The sequence below is a fragment of the Numenius arquata genome, chromosome W (genome assembly GCF_964106895.1).
Source record: "Numenius arquata chromosome W, bNumArq3.hap1.1, whole genome shotgun sequence".
NCBI classification, from domain to species: Eukaryota; Metazoa; Chordata; class Aves; order Charadriiformes; family Scolopacidae; genus Numenius; species Numenius arquata.
Window position 1 is genome coordinate 9,626,468 of NC_133615.1, and position 14,716 is coordinate 9,641,183.

The 14,716-nt window shown below is 45.4% G+C and overlaps 1 protein-coding gene across 1 annotated transcript in view; it reads right to left on the reverse strand.

Annotated features, from left to right (window-relative positions):
- The window catches only part of LOC141476648 (probable global transcription activator SNF2L2), a 217,972-nt gene extending 203,437 nt beyond the window's left edge, over positions 1–14,535 (reverse strand). The window contains exon 1 of the mRNA XM_074165433.1: positions 14,400–14,535. The gene's annotated coding sequence lies outside the window, so the exon portion shown is untranslated. The remainder of the gene's footprint in view (positions 1–14,399) is intronic.
- Between the last annotated feature and the right edge of the window lie 181 nt (positions 14,536–14,716).

Sequence of the window (14,716 nt, forward strand, 5' to 3'; positions counted from 1 at the left end):
TTAAGTAAATATTTAAATACACACCAAAAAAAAGTCACATAACAGTCCTAAACATTTTTATATTTATTTTCTTGTATTATTCTGAATTTTTTTAAATAAGAATCACAATGGTTGAGGTTGGAAGGGACCGTGGGAGGGCATCTGGTCTGGATGACAGGACTATATCCAGTATTGATCCCTAGGGTACACAAGCACACCAGATTTGGGGAAGATGCAGACATGCATGCCCTCCTCCCTCAAACACTCACAGACATAGGTCTCACCAGTAGCTAGCACTTAGTCCTTGCAGCACACGTACACACAGGATAGAGTGAGTAAAATAGAGTGGGAGGGGACTCTTTATCAGGGAGTGTAGCGATAGGACGAGGAGTAAAGGTTCTAAACTGAAAGAGGGGAGATTCAGATCAGATATCAGGAAGAAATTCTTTACTGTGAGGGTGGTGAGACACTGGAACAGGTTGCCCAGAGAAGTTATGGATGCCCCATCCCTGGAAGTGTTCAAGACCAGGCTGAATGGGGCTTTGAGCAACCTGGTCATGGCAGGGGGTTTGGAACTCAATGATCTTTAAGTTCCCTTCCAACTCTAACCATACTATGATTCTATGATTATGGTGTAAGATAGTTAAGAAAACATGTAATAAGAAGATAAGACTGGCTGCAGTGATCAGGCAGAGGGCTCAGCCAGATAGGTGAACTGACCTTACACTCAAGCAGACCCTTTTATACCCCATTCTGCCAAACCCCACTTTTTGTTCCTCCCTGCTCCCCCTTCCCCCTGCACATTCTTTCACAGGTTTGTACAGCACTATCAATTAAACAGAATCAGAGAATGATATGGGGTTGGAAGTGACCTAATGCAGCCCAGGATGGCCACCTTTGCCATGAGGGTGCATTGGGGGCTCATAGTCAGCTTATGTCCACCAGTACCCCCAGGTAACAGAATCACAGAATGATATGGGGTTGGAAGGGACCGCCGGAGATCATCTAGTCCAACCCCCCTGCCAAAGCAGGTCCACCTAGAGCAGGTTGCACAGGAACGTGTCCAGGTGGGTTTTGAATGTCTACAGAGACAGAGACTCCACCACCTCTCTGGGCAGCCTATTCCAGGGCTCTGCCACCCTCACAGGAAAGAAGTTCCTCCTCATGTTTAGATGGAACTTCTTATATTCAAGTTTGTGCCCATTTCCTCTTGTCCTGTCACTGGGCACCAGTGAAAAAAGACCGGCCCCATCCTCTTGACACCCTCCCTTTAAGTATTTATAGGCGTTGATCAGATCCCCCCTCAGCCTTCTCTTCTCCAGACTAAAAAGACCCAAGTCCCTCAGCCTTTCCTTGTAAGAGAGATGCTCTAGGCCCCTAAGCATCTTTGTAGCCCTCTGCTGTACCCTCTCCAGCAGTTGCCTGTCCTTCTTGAACTGGGAAGCCCAGAATCAGACACAGTACTCCAGATGGGGCCTCACCAGGGCAGAGTAGAGGGGGAGGATAACCTCCCTCGACCTGCTGGTCACACTCTTCCTGATGCACCCCAGGATGCCATTGGCCTTCTTGGCCACAAGGGCACATTGCTGCCTCATGGTCATCCTATTGTCCACCAGGACTACCAGGTCTTTTTCCTCAGAGCTGCTCTCCAGCAGGTCAGCCCCCAACCTGTTCTGGTGCATGGGGTTATTTCTCCCCAGGTGCAGCACCCTACACTTGCCTTTGTTGAAGTTCATCAGGTTCCTCTCTGCCCAGCCCTCCAGCCTGTTCAGGTCTCACTGTATGGTGGCACAGACTTCTGGTGTGTCAGCCACCCCTTCCAGTTTTGTGTCGCCAGCAAACTTGCTGAGGGTACCTTCCATCCAGGTCATTGATGAATATATTGAAGAGGACTGGACCCAGTACTAACCCCTGGGGAACACCACTTGTTACAGACCTCCAACTAGATTCTGTGCCACTAATCATGACCCTCTGAGCTCTGTCTTTCAGCCAGTTTTCAATCCACCTCACTGTCCATTCATCTAACCCACACTTCCTAAGCTTACCTATGAGGATGCCATGGGAGACTGTCAAAAGCCTTGCTGAAGTTGAGGTAGACAACATCCACTGTCCTCCCTTCATCTATCCAACCAGTCCTGCCATCATAGAAGGCTATCAGTCAGGACATGACTTCCCCTTGGTGAATCCGTGTTGATTACTTCCGATAGCTTGCTTTTCCTCCATATGCTTTGAGATGATGCCCAGAACGAGCTGTTCCATCACCTTTCCAGGGATGGAGGTGAGGCTGACCGGCCTGTAGTTTCCCGGGTCCTCCTTCTTGCCCTTTTTGAAGACTGGGATGACATTGGCTTTCCTCCAGACCTCAGGCACCTTGCCTGTTCTCCAGGACCTTTCAAAGATGATGGAGAGCGGCTCAGCAATGACTTCTGCCAGCTCCCTCAGCACTCGCGGGTGCATCCCATCAGGACCCATGGACTTGCGGATATGCAGTTTATTTAACTGCTCCTTAACTTGGTCTTCCTCCACCAAGGGAAAGTCTTCCTTTGTCCAGACTTTCTCTGATTCTTCCAAATTCTGTGGCTCCTGAGGGCTGGCCTGAGCAGTAAAGACTGAAACAAAGAAAGCATTCAGCAACTCCGCCTTCTCTGCATCCTCCGTCACCATGGCACCCATCTCATTAAACAGCAGGCCCACATTTTCTCTAGTTTGCTTTTTGCCTCCAGTATACTTGAAAAAACCCTTCTTGTTGACTTTGACATCCCTTGCCAATTTTAATTCCAAGGAGGCCTTGGCTTTCCTTGCTTCATCCCTGCATACTCTAACAGCATTCTTGTAATCTTCCCAAGTGGTCAGTCCCTTCTTCCACTTGAGTTTTTTCAGAAGCTCCCTGCTCAACCACGCAGGTCTCCTGCTTCCCTTGCCTGTTTTCTTGCTCTTAGGGATGCACCGATCCTGAGCTTGGAGAAAACGATGTTTGAATATTGACCAGCTACCTTCCAGAGCCCTATCCCGTGGGATTTCTTCTAGCAGTTTCTTGAAAAGGTCGAAATGAAATCCCTCCTGAAATCCAAGGTTTCAGTCCTACTTGTTGGTTTACGCGTACTGCCCACGATCCTGAACTCTGTCTTTCCATGGTCACTGCAACCAAGGTTGCCCCCAACCTTAATGTCCTCCACCAGTCCCTCTTTGTTTGTCAGCACTAGGTCCAGTAGTGCTTCTCTCCTCGTTGGCTCCTCCACCAGCTGAGTTAAGAAGTTATCATCAATACACTGGAGGAACCTCCTGAACTATGCCTGGCTACGTAGCCTTCCCAGCAGATATCAGGGTGATTGAAGTCCCCCACAAGAACCAAAGCCTGTGATTGCGAGGCTACTTTGAGCTGACTGTAAAAGGCTTCATCAACTTCCCCATCCTGATCAGGTGGCCTGTAATAAACACCCACTACAGTGTCCCTCATATTGGCCCACCCCTTAATCCTCCCCCACAAGCTCCCAACTATCTCTTCATCTGACCCCAAGGAGGGCTTTAGGGACATCTCCTCACTCTCTATGCATTCATTAACATAGAGGGCAACACCTCCACCCCTCCTTCGTTGCCTGTCTCTTCTGAACAGCTTGTAGCCCTCAATAGCCACACTCCAGTCATAGGATTCATCCCACCAGGTTTCAGTGATGGCCACTATATCATATCTTTCCAGCAGCCTGGTGTCCAGGACCCTCCTCCCCTCCCCCCTTTTATAATCCTATCAGTTGCAAAGTCCAGGTTGATCTTCCTAGAAGTGATACCTGTAGTTTCTTCTTGATATCCCGTTAATTAACGTGACTGGCAAGGTTTGTTTCTTGTCATTGTCTCCATATTTATTTTGTCAGGTCTGTGTCTCTACGTATTTTGTTTCTGGCTTCCCCCTTTTTCCCTTAGTTTCCCAATTGACAACATACCCAATCAGATAACCTTGCTGGAATAAAGATTCTCACATATCCTCATAATTAGTGTGCCTGACCAGGTTTGGTTCTCATCACTGCCTCCCTTATCATTTGTCAGTCAGGTTTGTGTGTTCTTGTTTATGGCTTCCTCCTTCTCTTATTATCCCTTGTTGAAAAATGTCCTTAACCAGATACCCTCAAAGGAGCAAACAGTCTCCTGCCACATACCCTTACAGAACAGACAAGTAAAAGTGTACTTGACTTGTGCTAGCCAGGATGTCAATTACAATGTGGATTTATAGCAGTTATTGCCAACTGTGGATTGTTATGGATCCAAATATTGAAGGTGGAATGCTTGTTCTTCTGCTCTAAGTTCTACAAGAACAGAGGATGGGTCAGGGAGATCTGCTAGGTCTTAGAATGGACTGGAAGAAAGCAAACGTCACTCCCATCTTCAAGAAGGGCAAGGAGGATCTGGGGAACTACAGCCTGGACAGCCTCACTGCAGTCCTTGAGAAAGGTGATAGAGCACCTAATCCTGGAAAGTATTTCCAAATATGTGAAGGACAAAAAGGTGATTTGGAGTACATGGATGCATGAAGGTGAAATCATACTTAACTCACCAAATAGCCTTCTACGATGAGATGACTGGCACAGGGGATGAGGAGAGAGCAGAGGATGTTGTTTGTCTTGACTTCAGCAAGGCCTTTGACACTATCTTCCATACCATCCTCACAAACCAACCAATGAAGCCTAGACTGGAAGAGTGGACAGTGATGTTGACTGAAAACTGCCTGAATTGCTAGGCTCAGAGCACTGTGATGAGCAGTACAATGACCAGTTAGAGGCCAGTCGCTATTGGTGTACCTCAGAGGTCAATATTGGGTCCAGTCCTGTTGAACATCTTCATTAATGACTTAAACGATGAGACAGAATGTACCCTCAGTAAATATGTCGATGATACAGAATTGGGAGGAGTGGCTGATACACCAGAGTTGTGCCACCATTCAGAGGGACCTGGACAGGCTGGAAAAATGGGCAGACAGGAACCTCATGCAGTTAAACTAAGGGAAATGCCCAGTCCTGCCCCTGAGGAACAACCCCATGCACCGGTATAGGCTTGGGGCTGAAAACAGCTTTGCAGAGAAAGACCTGGGGGTCCTGATGGACACCAAGTTAAGTATGAGTCCACAATGTACCCTTGTGGCAAAGGCAGTCAACAGCACGCTGAATTACATTAAGGAGAGCATCATTAGCAGGCCAAGGGAGGTGATCCTTCCACTCTACTCAGCACTGGTGAAACCCCAACTGGAGTACCATATCCAGTTCTGGGCTCTCCAGTACAAGAGAGACATGGACATACTGGAGCAAGTCCAGTGAAGGGCCACAAAGATGATTATGGGATTGGAGCATCTCTCATATAAAGAGAGGCTAAACAAGCCCAGCTCTCTCAGGCTCAGGAAGAGGAAGCTCAGGGGGAATCTTCTCAATGCGTCTAAATACCAACAGAGGGGCGTAACGGAAATGGAGCCAGCCTCTTCCCAGTGGTACCCTAGTGAAAGGACAAGCAGCAATGGACACAAATTAAGATACAAGAAATTTCACTTATATGTAAGGAAGAAATATTACTGTGAAGATGGTCAAAGACTGGACCAGGTTGCCCAGAAAGGTTGTGGAGTCTCCCTCCTTGAAGATATTAGAAACCCAACCGGACACAGTCCTGAGCAACCTGCTCTAGTTGACACTTATTTGAGCAGGGGGAGTGGACTAAATCACCAGAGGTCTCTTCCAACCTCAACAATTCTATGATTATTGATCAGGCAACAAACCACCACTACCTCAGACCATGTGGAGAGTGACAGCAGTGAGTGCTGTGTCTTTAAAAAATTGAGCTAGATTGAGACGGAGAGGGGGCTTCCCGAGACAGAGAAACTCGTGGGAGTCAGGAATCTTGTGAAGGAATCGTGAGGCTGATGTGGCTGGGGGCATGCCGGGTGAGCCATGGCAAATTTAAAAGCAGCTATAGCCTTCACAGAGGTGCAGGGCAAGCTAGGGTGAGAACAAAGGGAGGAACATCAACGTGCAGGGGCAGGTGCGCAGGGCGCGTGGGAAGCAGCAAGCAGTGATTGGTCCCCTCCCAGCTCAAGAAAGGAACATGGCCACAACACAGCCAAAATCCGCTGCAAGAAAGAATGTGGGAACTCAGACCGAGCTCCCACACAAACACACGGCCGTGCAGGTCTCCAGCTGCAGCGAATGCCTGAGCCTGGCACTTGTACCAGAGGGAGCCAGAGACACCGCCTGGGTGCGGTGTGATCGAATAAACGATCTGCTCAGGCAGGTGGTTGAACTGAGGGGGGAGGTAGAAAGGTTAAGAAGCATCAGAGAATGGGGGAGTGAAATAGATTGGTGGAGCCATACCCTGAGGCAAAGGCAGCAGGAAGAGGCTCTACAAGAAGTGGATGATCCCCTCCCCTCCTGTCACCAGGCAGAAGGAGGGGACTTAAGGGACAGGAGGGATGGAGACAGGTCCCTCCTCAGAGAGGCAAGCAAAACCCCTCCCGGCCCCCCTCACCTTCCCAGTTGCCCTTGCACAATAGGTATGGGGCTTTGGAACTTGAGGGCCAGGTAAATGAGGATAGAGAGGAAGATCCATCCAGTGAATTGCCCAGGGCTGTCGCGACGGAGGGAAGACAGGGACACTCAATATGAGTGATCAGCAAGCTTCGTTTATTGAATAGTACAGCCGTCTTTTATGCTTCGTTATAATTAGCTAATACATATTCTGCAATACATCTTTCTGATTGGCCTGTCCTCCAAACTTCAACCCCGCCCTTAGTTCCTTCTTTACAGTTACTTTCATCCTCTTTTCCCATGCCTGAGCAGCTGCAATCTCCCTGTTATCATACAACAGTTACAGTCAAGGACAGGGTGTCCTTGCCAGCTCAGCAGTTACAGGAGCTGAGTCCGATGTTTCCCAAGCTCCCGCTCAGCCAGCTGGACCATGTCTACGAGACCCTTCTCAGCTAGCCAGTCTCCCACACAGGGCTAGTCACTCACCTCCAGGCCTTAGGAATTCCTCAACTAAGAAAAAAAGGAAGGTAATTGTAGTAGGTGACTCCCTTCTGAGGGGAACAGAGGGCCCCATTTGTTGACCAGACCCATCCCACAGGGAAGTCAGCTGCTTCCCTGGGGCCAGGATTAAGGACATACGGAGAAAACTCCCTACCCTAGTTTGGCCCTCAGATTACTACCCATTACTGATATTTCAAGTAGGCAGTGATGAGGTAGCTACCAGAAGTCTAAGGGCAATGAAGAGAGACTTTAGGGCCCTGGGACGGCTGGTTAAGGGATCAGGAACACAAGTTGTGTTCTCATCTATCCCACTAGTTGCAGGGATTGATGAGGGGATAAACAGGATGAGCCAGCAGATGAACTCCTGGCTCCGAGACTGGTGCAACCAGCAGGACTTTGGTTTCTTTGATCGTGGGTTGATCTGCAGGGCACCAGGCCTGCTGGCAACAGGTGGGGAAAGCTTAACCTGAAGGGGAAGAAGGATCCTGGGACAAGAGTTAGCAGGGCTCATTGAAAGGGCTTTAAACTAGGTTTGAAGGGGGGTGGGGATGAAACCGGGATTACTAAAGTGGAGCCTGGGAGCAGCATGCCAGTGCTTGTGGGTAAAAGTGCTAGCAAGGTCTTACAGTCCGTTGTCTCAGTGGAGGTGGGGAATGGTGATCCATGTGGTAGCGAAGACATGAGGGGGGTAGTGATAGGTTGGTAACTACAGAAGGGTCTGAGCACGGTCAGGTGGGAATTAGGGCTTATCCCCCGCAAAAAGCGGCAGGACAATTAGCCCAGCCTGAGTGCATCTACATGAATGCATGCAGCACGGGCAACAAACAGGAGGAGCTGGAGGCCATTGTACAGCAAGAAAACTATGATATAGTTGCCATCACAGAAACGTGGTGGGAAGACTCGCACAACCGGAGTGCTGCAATCAACGGCTACCAACTTTTCAGAAGGGATAGGCAAGGAAGGAGAGGCGGTGGGGTGGCCCTCTATGTTAGGGACAGATTTGAATGCCTAGAACTCAACAATGTGAATGACAGTGTTGAGTGTTTATGGGTAAGAATCAAGGGGAAGGCCAAGAAGGCAGACATCATGGTGGGAGTTTGTTATAGACCCCCCAACCAGGATATAGAGGCTGATGAAATATTCTGTAAACAGCTGGCAGAGATCTCGCGATCGCTCGCCTTTGTTCTCATGGGGGCGATGATGATATAACATCATCTTCTGTGATGTTATAACTAGATGGCTAGATGAGGGGAGAGAAGCAGATGTCATCTACCTTGACTTCAGCAAGGCTTTTGACACTGTCTCCCATAACATCCTCATTAGGAAACTGAGGAAGTGTGGGCTAGACGAGGGGGCAGTGAGGTGGATTGAGAACTGGCTGTGTGACAGAACTCAGAGGGTTGTGATTAATGGAGCAAGGTCGAGTTGGAGGCCTGTAACCAGCGGTGTCCCCCAGGGGTCAATACTCAGTCCAGTCTTGTTCAACATATTCATCAATGACCTGGATGAGGGGACAGAGTGTCTCCTCAGCAAGTTTGCTGACGATACCAAACTGGGAGGGATGGTTGACGCTCCAGAGGGCTGTGCTGCCATCCGGTGTGACCTGGACAGGCTGGAGAGCTGGGCAGAGAAGAACCTAATGAGGTTCAATAAGGGCAAGTGTAGGGTCCTGCACCTGGGGAGGAAGAATGCCAGGCACCAATATAGGTTAGGGATGGACCCGCTGGAAAGCACTACTGAGGAGAAGGATCTGGGGGTCCTGGTGGATAGTAAACTATCCATGAGCCAGCAATGTGCCCTTGTTGCCAAGAGGGCCAATGGGATCCTGGGCTGCGTAGGGAAGAGTGTGGCCAGTAGGTCGAGGGAGGTCATTCTCCCCCTCTACTCTGCACTGGTGAGGCCACAACTGGAATACTGCATCCAGTTCTGGGCTCCCCAGTTCAAGAGAGACAGGGAACTACTGGAAATAGTCCAGCGAAGGGCAACAAAGATGATTAAGGGATTGGAGCATCTCCCTTATGAGGAAAGGCTGAGAGAGCTGGGGCTCTTTAGCCTGGAGAAGGGAAGGCTGAGGGGAGACCTTATTAATGCTTACAAGTATCTAAAGGGTGGGTTGAAGGAGGACGGAGCTGGACTCTTTTCAGTGGTTCCCAGCGACAGAATGAGGGGCAACGGGCACAAGCTGGAACATAGGAAGTTCCATTCAAATATGAGGAAAAACTTCTTTCCAGTGAGGGTGACAGGGCACTGGAACAGGCTGCCCAGGGAGGTTGTGGAGTCCTCTTCTCTGGAGATATTCAAGACACGCCTGGATGCAGTCCCGAGTAATGTGCTCTAGGCAATCCTGCTCTAGCAGGGGAGTTGGACTAGATGATCTCTAGAGGTCCTTTCCATCTCCGACAATTCCATGACTTCTGTGACTTTGTAATTTACAAGCAGCAGAGCACCCCAAAAGTTCCACACATGGCAGACTACTTTGGCAGAAGACGGTTGCACTGACAGCAACACATAGAGCAATAAGTATTTTCAATTCCTCTGTCTGTTTCTCCTCACTATCCAATATCACTTTTGTCTTTTTCTAGCCTGAATCAACCCGAAATGAGTCTCATCCACAGGGTGGTTTTGATCGGATGCTCTGCCTTAACAAGATATTGGAAAACAAGTGCACCATTTACATCTGATGAAAAGGCAATGTAGACCCAAGGTTCAGCTGAATGCTGATAGCATGTTACTGTGCAGATCACATTCCCTTATCTTTAAATCTACAGGAAAATAATTAGTCCACCTCCCCCCTCAAACTGAAGTCACAATCCACAGGTGCTTTTGAAAAAATACATTACGAGATCACAACACACTGTTACTGGGAACAGGAAAGCTTGGGGCCACCTTTCTTACATCATGAAAAATACAAAACGACATCATGAAACATTCATGGTATTTGCTTGATTTACTAACTATAACCAAAATTAAGATTCTGGAAGTTTAAGAACCGATAATAGGAAGACAACATTTATCAGGACCTAATTATTGCCATTCCAGGGTCAAACAATGATTCAATCAAGGAACACAAAATGTATATGAAACAATATAAAACAAGTAAAAATGAAAGAGATCTTCAACTGACAAAAACTAGTGTTATTCAATTTACATAACAGGAGCTCAACTCATAAAAGTTCACTCTTGGAAGGCAACTTGCAGTTCTGCATACAAACCATAGAATCAGAAATACATCACCTCAGTTCTTTATCCAGATGCTTAGGACAAACAAGCTCTGTACATTGCCCCAGCTTTTTCTCCAGCCCTCTGTCAGAGATCACTGTCCCCACCCACAGTAGAATGGGTTGTGTATCTGCATCACAGACATTTCAGTGTGGAGGTCAAATAACATAAGGCTCTTTTACAAAAAGTTATTATTTACTTCTGGACAGTTCTAGTAGTCCCCACCTCCAACTCTTTCCCAATCCTCTTGTAGAGGCTCATCCCTACTGTCTAGTTGTTTTGGTTTCTCATGAAGCAGTTTATGAAGTACTATAAATTACAGCCTAAGTTATTTAATAAAACAAAAATCACCACCAAGAAAAGAGTGGCTAACAGCTAGGGGCTGGATCTACTACAGCCATCCCAAGGCAAGTCATCAATAGTCAGTGTCCACAGAAGATGAACATAAGCAACGTTACTAAATTTTTCACTGAAGAAGTTGAGGCATATGTATATGATCCCTTTCAACAGCTTTGCTACAGAAGGCAATAACCTTCAGGAAAGAGTAAAGTAGATAGTTGGAGTTAAGAGTGTAAGGAACTACTTCTTCTCCACATATCAATATGCACAATGCTCTGCCAGTGCCTAAAAATCAAGTCTACACTTGGAGTAGCACTATTCAGTACTACATGTGCAGATTTTACTCTACTTTTAGGGGGCAGAAGACTCACTCATCACTTTGCTGACTGGTTAGGGATCAAGGGGAAGCAGAGAAAGAAATGCTCATGTGAAAAGTGATAGCTGTAGGGTTTTTTTCTGATAATTAAAATTTTTTTCAATATCGATCTTATTATCCTATATAATTGCAAACTATCAAAGCTGTGCAAATAAGGCATAAGCTTCTACTTGCTTCCATTTTCATGGCAAGTGATCTTTATGTTGTAATTTTCCATTTATTACTCCCACTAGAGGATCAATCTGAAATGAAGGAGCACAGAAGAGGCAGAGGTCAAGGACACTATTCATGGAGATCAATTGCAGTAGGAAACAAAAAAATATAACAAGTACTGCAATGATTTGTAAAAATGGTCTCATTTGCTGCTAAATTAAAAAACCCTTTTAGAAAGAAGGGCCTTCATTTGTATAACAGTACACTAACTCACATAAAAAGGCTGTCGACCTTGACATGTAAATCTCATAATACTAAAGGAAGAAAATTTTGGTGTAACATTTATTGCCTCGATCTCAGGGGTTACAGTTAGACATGAGCAACACCAAAGAAAAAACTAAATATACAGGAGAGGTGGCAAATGGAATGATTCTGTAAATGACATGGGTTCCATATCATTTAAACAGAAAACAAACACAAGATTTTGTTTAACACACACAAAAAAAAAATAATCAATATATCTTTGACTCTTCAGCCAATCACTTACCTGACTAAAATATTCATCAAAGACCTTCTTAGAAAGAATGGAGTTTATCTAATGTTTGGAAATGTTGGACATCAAAAACAATTTTGAACATCAAAACCCAAAATAAACAGCAAATATAAATGAAAAAAAATATCAATTCCAATGTAACCTATTTAGTCCTACTGAGGTTACAGCACAGTATTTATTCAATAATATTTACACTCACTTTAAAAGTACTTTTAAAAAATCTGATTATTTAGAATATGTTTTTAAAAATCTGAATCCAATTATAGGTTAAAAAATACTTTTTTCCCTTGTGTATATTTTGTTTCGCCTTAATCATAAATTTTGTTTGGGCACGAAAAGACAAATTTATAAACTCCATTCTTCCCCTAGCAAATATAAAGGGCTTCCTTAGACATGATTAGGGGAAGTACCAATTGTTTTATCTACATACAAACTTAATATTAATAATATTAAAATAAAATAATAATTTTAAAAAAGATCCAAACTCAATCATACCCTTCCCCCCTGCACACAAAAGGACTGGATTGTTAAAGATCACAAGTTTCCCAATCTGATTGTCTTCATTAAACAGTAAGCTTTTCTTTTTTTAAAGCTCCAACATGAATTTTTCCAGAATTGCTGAGGAACGTACAGGCATCGACTTCATAACTGTAACACACCCCAGCACCTCCATCCACAAACACACAAGTGACCTGTAAGCACATTTAGCAGAACTATATTTCCTTCCTAGGAAGTTTTAGCCCAAATCAAGAGGATCTCAAAATCGATTTTGAAAGAGCCAGTCCTGCTTTCTTCTCTCACTCTGCAAAGCAATGGCTGCACTGCTTTTCCTGGTGGGTTATCCTAATGAAGTGACACTCAAAAGCGAGATCTAAGCATGCACTACTTTGGTTAAGAGCCAGATGCACGCACAGGAAGCATGTTTCATGGCAAAGCTAGGCTTCTCTCTCCTCCTCTTCCGTCATCATATCACACCAATCAAACACGTCAATAACTCCGTAAGCAAGTCTGTATTTGGCTGCTATGACTTCCCAATTCTCTGCTGCTGAACACATACGCAGGGGGAAGAAAGACAGAAAGACAACAAAAAAACCCACCACATAACCACCACCACACACAAACAAAACAAGCCCAAAAACCACTCCCAGCTACCACAAAACACTGCCTTTCTCTCTCTTCAGAGATAGAGACAGGCTATAACTGCTCTCCTCCAGGCTTACTCAGCACACAGCACCAAGTAACAGACTGGAACACTCCTCAAAAGCACCATTTTCTCCTTACCTCCTCTTAACCACCGGGGGAGGGGGGGAGGCAGGGACAGGACAACAACAAAAAACACAAACCCACAACAAATCCACCTTTGTTTTTTTGTGCAAAGAACAAAACCCCTCTCCCAACAGGATGATGAGAACCACATCTTTACAAAGAACTTGCATCTATACTAAAAGGCAAATTTTCCATACATACCGAAAATAACATGCAAATTACATGGAAGACAACTATAAATTTGTAAGCGCATGCTGTTTTACGCCACTCTTTGTTCCTCAGACTACTGCAAGGGGGAGGGAGAGGCAACAACACTTGCTTTTTTTCCCCAAAAAAAAAAAAGGGAATGAGAGAAGTTATTTTAGGAAATTCATCACAACGTTTTTACAGCAGGAGTGACTTGACTGTGCAATTAAAAGCAGAGATTGAAAGATACTAAAATGAAAGGCAACAGGAGATGCAGCCTTGGTTATTGAATCCCCCGCTCCCCAAACGTTCTCCCGCGTGTTCTTGTGTTTGGAGTAGTCAGACAGGGAGATTATCCAGCTCACGGCCTCCTTGGCATTGCTAGTTAATGCTGCTGCTCTAACAAGTAACACCACTCCTCATACAGCTCTTCCCACTCCACTTCTCTTTCCTCAGCCACATCTACTTAATTCTTTCCAACAGAAAACAACAATGCCATTACAAAACACTCACAAAGCACAGCATTTGTTCTCCCCTTCCCCAAGACAGAAGGCAACGAATTTCAAAGTGCAATATTCAGCTGCATGCAATAAATCTAACCCTTCTGCTCAAAGGACTGGAAAATTATAATCTCCCTCCCAACACACTCTGTTTAGAGCCACTAAAAAACAGATCAATCAATTAATGCAAGGGGAAAAAAATTTTAAAAAGACAATCACAAGACCGACTCCCAGCACCATCATAGCTGCTGAGCTGCTCCTGAAGAGGCTGTTGCTTCTGGGATCTATTTCTGTTTAGACTGCTTTGCCTGGAGCCTTTTAAACGCTTGTTTCAGACACAATACCAAAGGATTACAAAAGCAGCTGATTATTCTTATCTTATTTTTTCAGACATTTTCTTTAAAAATTACATATATGTACAGACAAATATTGATAGATACACATACGCACCATTCCCTGCTTCCTCCTCTTTCTCTCTGTTGGTGCAGCTGACTTGCAAATCGGGAAGAAGATTGGTGTATTTTTTTATTCTTATTAGAGATTTACATTACGATAATCCCAGAAATGCTGAATCAAACCTTTTTTTTTCTCTTCACCCTCTGAAGAATATAAATTTTTTTGGGGAAATGGAAGTTATAGACAGCAGAAAGGAATAGAAGGAAGGCACATAATCCTTGAAGCCAACAGGCATATTTTTTAAAGGAGTGAAAGTGGGCATGATACATGATTACATAATTAATAATAATAAATTATTTTTAAAAAAACCCTATAATGGAAAAGGTTGAGAGTATACATGGGAAGGCGGGGATGAAATCATAAATTACATTTACCTTGCTTTGGAAGAATGTTGTGTTGAACAGCTTTCCTCTCTGTGAGTCACTCAGAGTACAAAACCAGACAGGGATGCAATTATGACTTCATTGCTGACAACTATTCCCTCCTCCTGCTTCGTTCCACCGCTTCTCCAACCGACACCATCGCTCAAGAAAAGGGTTCTCCTATTGGTTCACCTCAAGGAGAGCACCCGCCTCCTGTTCAGAAAGGGCGATCCGATTGAGACTCGTTAACTGTTGTTTACCCTGGAATGGAGGGGGTGGGTCTGCATTAGGAAGAGCATTGCTAGCAGGTCGAGGGAGGTGATCATTCC